Source organism: Theropithecus gelada, chromosome 4 (assembly GCF_003255815.1).
Source record: "Theropithecus gelada isolate Dixy chromosome 4, Tgel_1.0, whole genome shotgun sequence".
Taxonomy (NCBI): domain Eukaryota; kingdom Metazoa; phylum Chordata; class Mammalia; order Primates; family Cercopithecidae; genus Theropithecus; species Theropithecus gelada.
Window position 1 is genome coordinate 31,163,927 of NC_037671.1, and position 9,713 is coordinate 31,173,639.

The following is a 9,713-nucleotide window of genomic DNA, read 5'->3' on the forward strand; positions in this document are numbered from 1 at the left end:
TGCTAAGTTCATACTTTCTCCTGATGAATGGATTCACACCAAATATTTAAAACGAGTATCACTTATGGTCAGAACCCCATTATTAGTGTCTGACGTCTTGGTCTTCTTATACATTGATTCCCAAATCGCCTGTGTGGTAACAGCATCTCAGTTTTTCATGACGACTATTTTAACCATAAATTTAACTCCTCAGGCTATCTACTTTTTTGTTAAACACACTGTGTAGATCATCTTTTTTTTTTCTTCTCATCATGATAGTCAAAATTTTAGTCTTGTGAATTCAAGTGAGAAAATGTTTAGTCAGCATTATACAAGTAGTATTTATTATGTATACATTCAGTGGAGTTGTTTCTACAAAAGTATTTTGGAATGACTATTCTGCTGCAAACTTTTGTGTAAGTGCTTCACCTTATTCCTACAATAAGGAGAAGTGCACTAACAAAATGAACAATGCAGCAAGGGCTTCAGTCGCAGCTCAGGTCTTATCAAACACCAGAGAACCCATAATGGGAGAAGCCTTATGAGTGTGACAACTGTGGAAAGACAGTTCCTTTTTTGTTAGTATCACTTCTCCTTATTGTAGAAATATGCTTTCATTGTTGGATCTACTCACATTTCTCACTCGATTTCTGGCACCAGCAATCTCTTCCATATTTACAATATCAGTCAAAAACTCGGGAATTCAAACATAACAAGATTTTTCTGGTCACCTTTAATGGTTAATGACTTGGGCATTGTGATATATTATCTCCTGCTGTATTTTGTTTAGTAGAAATTGAATCATCATCCAAAATCCTTTATAGAAATATCCAAGTCCCTGTTTTTATGCTGGTTTCCAAGGCTTGGTCCTTCAAGGTTTTCAGGGATCTAGGGGACACAAGTCTGACAAATCCTAGTGTAAATTATTTGTATTATAGTAATAAACCATATGGTTACTTCGTTTGAGTGGATTCTTAAATTGAGAAAAATGCATTGCATGATTTCTAAACTTCCTAAACATACATTAGGATTCTCCAGAGAAATAGAACCGATGGGATCTGTGTGTACATATGTATGTATATGTATGTATGTGTATGCATATATATTTGTATTTATAATACTGGTTTATATATATATTATACACACTATATATGTGTTTGTATATATATTTTATTTATTGGCAAGAATTGGTTCATATGATTATGGAGTCTGAGAAGTCCTAGGTTCTCCTATCTGCAAACTAGAGAACTAGCGGAGCCAGTGGCGTGAGCGCCAGTCCAAAGACCAGCAGGTTCAAGACCCAGGAAGAGCCAGTGTTCTAGTTTGAGTCTGAAGGCCAGAAAAGACTGATGTCCCAGTTCAAGATGGGCAGGAGGAATACCCCTTGAGGGAGCATCATCTTTTTTGTTTTCTTCCTGTCTTCAACTAATCAGATGGGGGCCACCCACATTAGTGGGGGCAGTCTGCCTTACCTAGTCCACTGATGCAATGATTCATCACATTCAAATTCAAACACTCAGAATTATGTTTGACCAAATATCTGGGCACTTTGTGGTTTGGTCAAGTTGACATATAAAACTGGCCATCACAATGCTATAGTTTCAACATTAAAACTACAGTATAGTATTACAGTTTCAGTAAAGCATTAAAACATTTAATCTGTGCTTCCCCCTTTTGTCAATTCTTCCAATTGGCAGTAGGAGCCTGGGAAATAATGTTTGTAGCCTCCCTACCCCACTTACGGGTCAGGATAGGAAATGGCTGGTATGAGGCAGGCTGAGGGACAAGATAAACAACTAGATCACCATTGTATCCTCAGCATCTAGCAGAGTTCCTGATAAATGAATGATTCTGAAAATTGGCTGGTTCTACTTGTTCTTTTGTATTATTAACATAACATAAAATCTCCTGACACTGAGTGCTAGAGACCAAAGTATTCACATTCATATTTCCAGATATAAAAGTCTTCCCTTATTTCTAAAGAAATTATGTGTTTATAACCATTCATTCAGTAAACCTGATTGTGTTAGGTCAGGTGCTAAGGAATCAAAGATGAACAAGACATTATCTCTGCCCCCAGAGAACATAAGACCTAAATCATCTTCTGTCTTACAAGCTATTTTGTCCATTTCTGTTCTCACTTTTGTGCCGGCTTAATAGTTCTTCCTTCAGGGGAATGACTGCACCAATGGCTGCCCTGGCAACTTGCATCTCTTCATATGAGCCATATATACCAGGATTTAACACCAGCTGATCTAAGCCTTATAATTCACCTAGAACATGAGTGCATGGTAGGTTGTGTGAAGAGCTGATACAATGCCATTTCTCACACACTTCCCTACCTACCATGGAGGCTGTCCTGAGACAGTTTGCTCTGATGAGGAATGAGGCTTTCTACCTCTCCCTATTTAAGGTATAACTGCAAGCTATAAACTGCTTATCTGCAGAACAACATCAGGTTCTCAGCAACAAAATGTTTCACCATATGTGTTGCAGTCACATGACCTCTTCTGATGCCATCTTGTGGGGAAAAGACATACAGAACTGAACTGTTTTAATCCAGAAAGGGCTTATTTCTTTTCTGATCAAATACAGTCATGCACTGCATAATGACACTTCGCTCAATGATAATTTGGTCAATAACAGACCACATCTACAAAAGTGGTCCCGTAAGATAATAATGACAGGCTAGGTGTGGTGGCTCATGTTTGTAATCCCAGCACTTTGGGAGGCCAAGGTGGGAGGATTTCTGAAGGCCATGAGTTTGAGACTAGCCTGGGAAACAGCGAGACTCCATCTCTAACAAATACAAAAGTTAGCTGGGTGTGGTGGCATGCACCTGTAGTCCTAGCTACTTGGGTGGCTGAGGTGGGAGAATTACTTGAGCCCAGGAATTCAAGGTTACAGTGAGCTATGATTATGCCACTGCACTCCAGCCTAGGTGGCAAAGCAAAACATTGTCACACAAAAAAAGATTATAATAATATTTTTACTGTACCTTTTCTATGTTTAGATACGCAAATACCATTGGGTTACAATTCAGTATGGTAACATGCTCTACAGGTTTGTAACCTAGGAGTAACAGCCTAAGTTTGTGTAAGTACACTCTGTGATGTTCACACAATGACAGAATTGTCTAATGATGCATGTCTCAAAACATAACCACTTTCATTAAGTGACACATGACTATATGCTAGCCTTTCCTTGACAAATTGGTGCCAAACACGGGGCTGGTAACATTACAATGCCCTTTCAGAAGAAAGACAGATGTGCTGCCACAGGACTGGATAGGACACATGACAAGATTTCCCAGGATCTGGTAGCACATGTTCTTGCCTAAGTGGTGGGCAAGAAGGAAGGAGTAAGAGTCTTCCCATTGTATTAATAGCTATACTGCGCTGGCTAGATTATAGGATGTGAATAGACTCCCCAGGACCCAGTATCATATGCCACCTGCTGATGAATGTTTAGAGGTTAAGTTACTTTAGGTAACTTATGCCTTAGTTGTTATTAAAAGTTTGTTGCAAGCCAAGCATGGTAGCTCATGCCTATAATCCCAACACTTTGGAAGGCCCACAGTGTATGGCTTGAGCCAAGGCGTTCAAGACCAGCCTGGGCAACACAACAAGACCTTGTCTCTACAAAAAATTTCAAGAATTAAAAAAATTAGCTGTGCATGGTGGCAGATGCCCATGGTCTCAGCTACTCAGGAGGCTGAGGTGGGAGGATCCCTTGAGCCCAGGAAGTCTAGGCTGCAGTGAGCTGAGCTGTGATGGTGACACTGCACTCCAGCCTAGGCGATAGAGCAAGACCCTGTCTCAAAAAAAAAAAAAGTTTGTCATGACTGAGTGGATGATTTAAAAATGAAAGTGCAAATCTGTGCTTACCAGTGTGGAACAGGTGTTCTTGTGCTCCCTTGATTTCTCTCTGGCCTATATCCAAACCTCAGTTTTTTAAGGAAAGAAGATTCTCTGGTGATCCAGCTAACTCTGCATGATGGACTCCTCCACATTACTTGGCACTCTGTGAGCTCCCAGCCAACAGTCTATGTGCTCTCCTGACAGTTGCTGTTGTAACCTTTTACATGTCTGCACAAAACTTCTTTATCTGTTATTTTTTTTTAAGTGTCTGCATTCAGCTGATAAAGAGTTTGGGGAAAACTTGCAATGAAGAGAAAAAAGTTAAGCAACCTTGTGAGTGAGGGTGCCTGGAAGATGTTATTCACTGGGGCATAAAATGGCCCAGTGAATGACACAAATAGCTGCCCATTGTTGGGCACTCTTCAGCAAAATGTTTGTTCATGATTTTTGCCCATACCTAGTTAAATTGTTTGCTGTTTAACGGTTGAGATTTGGTGAATTCTTTTTATATTCTAGTTACAAGTCCTCTGTCAAAGACTTGTTTTGCAAACATTTTTCCCTATCTGTAGCTTGTCATCTTTTTTTTTTTTTTTTTTGAGACAAAGTTTCGCTTTGTCGCCAGGCTGGAGTGCAGCGGCATGATCTTGGCTCACTGCAACCTCTGCCTCCCGGGTTCAGGCGATTCTCCTGCCTCAGCCTCCCAAGTAGCTGGGACTACAGGTGCGCACCACCACACACAGCTAATTTTTGTATTTTTGTAGAGACGGGGTTTCACCATGTTGGCCAGGCTGGTCTTGATCTCCTGACCTCGTCATCCACCAGCTTCAGCCTCCCAAAGTGTTGGGATTACAGGTGTGAGCCACTGTCCCCAGCCATCTTTTCATCTTTTTAACAGGGTCTTTCAGAACATAAATTTTACATTTTGATAAATACTAAATCATAAACATTTCCTTTAATGAATTATGCTTTTGATGTCAATTTTAAGAATCTTTGCCTAGCCCTAGGCTCTGATGTTTCTAAGAGGTCTAAAGTTTTAGGTATTATTTTAGCCCATGATCCATTTTGAGTTTGTTGTTGTTGTTGTTTGGTTTACGGATGTTCAGTGCTCTATCAACATTGTCTGAAAAAGCTATCCTTCCTCCATCCAATGACTTCTGCACCTTTGTCAAGAATTAGGCATTTCTGTTTGGATCTATTTCTAGGTCCTCCATTAAACTATATGTCTGTCCCTCTATAATATCCAACTCTCTTGATCACTGTAGGTTTATAGTATACCTTGACATCAGGTATGGTGATTCTTCTCACTTTATTCTTTTTCAAAATTTAGTTATTAGTCCTTTGCTTTTCCATGCAAATTTTAGGATACATTTATATGTACAAAAATTTTTGCTGAGATTTTGATAGGATTTGTGTCAAACTTATAAACATAGGGAGAATCGACATCTTTACCATGTTGTATCTTCTAATCCACAAACATGTCTCTCCATTTATTCAGATTTCTTTCTTCAGCATTTTATCAGCATACAGATCCTGTAAATGTTTGTCAGACTTCTACATATTTCATTATCTTTGCAGTGATTACAAATGGCTTTGCATTTTAAATGTCAATGTCCAAATGTTCATTATTAGTACATAAAAATAGGATTGTTATTTGCATGTTGATTTTGTATCTTGCAACCCTGCTGAATTCATTTACTAGTTCTAGCTATATTTTGTACTAGATTCAAAATTGTAATAGATTATTTGGAATATTCTATGCACACAATTATTTAATCTGCAAATAGGAGCAGGTTTGTCTCCAATTTGTATTTTGGTTTCTTTTGTGTGTGTACACAAAATCTACAAACAATCTGTATGCTTTTAATCATTTTTTACCTATTGCATTGGCTTGTATTTTCAATATTATGTTGAATAAGAGTGATGAGAGTGGACATTCTTGCCTTGATCCCAATGTTATGGTTAAAGCATAGTCTTTTACTGTTAAGTATGAAATTATCTGTGAATGTTTTGTAGACATTCTTTATGAAGTGGGAAGTTTCTATTTCTAGTGGGCTGTAAGTTTCTGTCATGAATGGGTGTTGGATTTGTCAAATGCTTTTTCTGTGCCAATTGTATGGTTATACAGTATTTCTGTTTTATATATATATATGTTGATGTGATGAAATACAGTTTAATTTTTAAATATTGAAACAACCTTTTGTACTGGAAAAAAAATCCCCCTTAGTCATGGTGTATACTTCTTTTTATAAATACCTAGATTCAATTTGCTAATATTTTGTTGAGAACTTTTGCATCTAAGTTCATGAAGGATACGAGATTATAATTTTCTTTATTCATGCTGCCTTTGTCTCCTTATGGTATCACAGTAATTCTAACCTTATAAAATGAGTTGGAACTTACACTTTTCTCTTCTATTTTCTGGAACAGATTTTGTAAAATTGGTGCTAATTCTTCTTCACATGTCTGGTAGAATTCTCCAGTGAAGGCATCTGGGCCTGAAGATTTGGAAACTTTTAGATTATGAATTCAATTTCTTTAATGATTATAAGACTACTCAAACTATTTGTTTCATCTCGGCCACTTGGACTTTTTGAAGAAGAGATTTATTTCTTCTAAGTTGTCAAAGTTATTAGTGCAAATTTTCGAATCTACCTTTATGATCCTTCAAACGGATGCAGCATCCCTTGTCTCATTCCTGTTATTGGGGATTTGGTCTTTCTTTTTATCTTTGCCAGTCTTGCTAGAGGCTTACCTGTTTTATCGATTAAAATATTTTTTGTTTATTTTGACACAATGTAATTTTACATATTTATGGAGTACAATTTGACATTTTGATAAATATGTTGTATTATGATCCAGTCAGTGTAGTGTATCCATCATTTCATGCATTTATGACTTCTCTGTGGTAAGAATATTCAAAAGCCTCTATTCTTGCTATTTTGTAATATACAGTGTTTTACCATTAACCACAGTCACCCTACTGTGCAATAGAACCCCAGAGTTTATTCCTCCTATCTAATTGTAACTTTGTGCCTGTTGACCATCTCCAGTTTCTGGTAACCTGCTGTTCTGCTCTCTGGTTCTACCATATAAACTTTAATAGCTTTTCTTGTTTCAACTATTTTCTCTGTTGTTATCCTGTTAATTTAATTGGTTTGTTATCTCTGTTATTTCCTTCTTTCTGCTGCCTTAGGTTTGCTTTGCTCTTGATCTTTCAGTTTCTTGAGGTAGGAACTTAATTATTGATTTCAGACTATTCCTCTTTTCTAATATAAGCAGTCAGAGCTCTAACTTTCCCTGTCAGCATTCTTTAGCTATGTCTTATATATTATGCTAAGTTGTATTTTTATTCAGGCCTATGTTTAATTTTTTTCCCCTTTGAGACATATTCCTTGACTTAGGCATTATTCAGAACTGTTTCATTTAGTCCCAAATGTTTAGAGGTTCTCCTGTTGTCTGTTATTTTTAGTTTGGTTCCATTGTGGAGAGAGAATATACTCTATACGAATTCAGTCTTGAAAATTTGGTTAGGTTTCTTTTATGGCCTAGTATGTAGTCATTATTTGTGAATGTTCTGTGGATATTTAAAGAAAAAATGTATTCTGCTATTGTTGGATGGAATTATTTGACAAGTATTTTAAAGCAGTCACCATAAAAATACTTCAGGAAGCATTTAGTTAAATGTTTGCAAAAAAAGTCTCAGCAAAGAAATAGTCTCAGCAAAAACTAGAAGATATTTTCAAAGAAGTGCAAATAGAAATTTTATAACTGAAAAATCAAATTACTGAAATAACTCCCTGGGTAGAATCAACTGCAGCACTTTTGAGTTGCAGGCTTCTCTAGCACTCAGATCATGCAGTCTCCACTGTCACTACAAGATATATGAGGCAGAAACAAAAATATAAAAATAAAAACACCAAGGGTATTCACCTCTGGGTCTTTCTCTGCATCCTGAGGGTCCTAAATGCCTTTTTCCCTCCAACTTGCAGTGTCTTCTTGTTTGTTTTATATATAATGCCTAAGGGTTTTAGCTGTACTTAGTGGGAGAAATAAGGAGAAGTGTATCTGCTCCATCTTGTCAGGAACTGGATGCCCATACATTATTTTTCATTTGTTCATTGGTCAACTGGCCTACATCTCTTACAATGTAGATTCTTTGTGAAAACTAGAAATTTTGCATGTTTTATTTTCCACTTTAATAACAATACCTACATTTTCTGGCACGTAAGTATTTGTTGAATGAGTAAATCAGGTAATTCAGATTGGGTAGCTGCTGAAATGATAGGAATTTTTGTTATGTGGCTGATAAATTGTTATTATAGACATACATCAGATAATGAGAGTGACTGAACTTGGCCAGTTACGCTTTTCTAGAGTTAATAAGAAACAGGAAAGTAAGTTAAAGATATTAAATAATTACATATATTTTATTTTATTATTATTTTTTTGAGACAGAATCTCACTCTTGTCACCCAGGTTGGAGTGCAGGGGCTTGATCTTGGCTCACTGCAACCTCCGCCTCCTGGGCTCAAGTGATTCTCCTGCCTTAGCCTCCAAAGTAGCTGGGATTACAAGCCCTCACCACCATGGCAGACTAATTTTTGTATTTTTAGTAGAGATGGGGTTTCACCATGTTGGCCAGGTTGGTCTTGAACTCCTAACCTCAGGTGATCTGCCTGCCTTGGCCTCCCAAAGTGCTGGGATTACAGGCATGAGCCACTGTGCCCAGCCTTAAATAATTATATTTTAACAGGCACAATATTTCAAAAATAGGGTAGAGGAAGATAACCTCAGTCCTGTGGTAAAATGGTTGGGAACTCTTCTACCATTTCTGAAGACTGTTTATATCTTAAGTGACTAACTTGTACAGAATTCTCATGAGAAAAAATTAAAATCAGTATATTTGAGGACATAGAGATATTATGTAGATTATTTTACTAGCATAATATTGAACTGGAAACAAAAACAGATTAGAATATCTAAATAAAATTAGACTAAGTAGCTATTATGAATCTTCAGTGTTACCTTCATTAAAGTAGGAGTTCAATAACAATTCCAATTACAAAATAAGTTGACCAAATAACTCAATTGAATAAGATATATACATCAGATTGGGGTGAAAGCAAAAGCTTCTAAGAATAGATAAATTCGGAGCCCATGATAAAAGAAAATAAAAGGACCAATGTAGGAAATACAAGCCAATAAACTGTAAATATTTCACACTCCTGTAGTGCAAATACCTGGCAAGAGACCTGGTACTTAGCTGATAAAATTATTGCAAAAGCAAGCTGGGTGTGGTGGCTCATGCCTGTAATCCCAGCACTTTGGGAGCCCGAGGTGGCCAGATCACGAGGTCAAGAGATCGAGACCACCCTGACCAACACAGTGAAACCCCGTCTCTACTACAAATACAAAAATTAACTGGATGTGGTAGTGCGTGCCTGTAGTCCCAGCTACTTGGGAGGCTGAGGTAGGAGAATCACTCGAACCCGGGAGGCAGAGGTTGCAGTGAGCCAAGGTTATGCCACTGCACTCCAGCCTGGCAACAGAGTGAGACTCTGTCTCAAAAAAAAAAAAAAAAAAACAAGAATTATTTATACATCCAACAACATGGATGAATGTTGAAATCATTATGCTGAATAAAAGAAGCAAGACCCCCCTGAAACAGAACATTCTGTATGAGTCCATTTATATAAAATTCCAGAAAATGCAAACTAAATTAGCAATAGAAGGCAGAACAGAGGTTGCCTGGAGAGGGGTAGAAGAGTGCAGGTAAAGGTGGGAGAAATTATCATGAGATATGAGGAAGCTTTTTTGGGTGACATATTGATGGTGGTGACTGTTTCACAGGTGTAAACATGTTAGAACTTATCA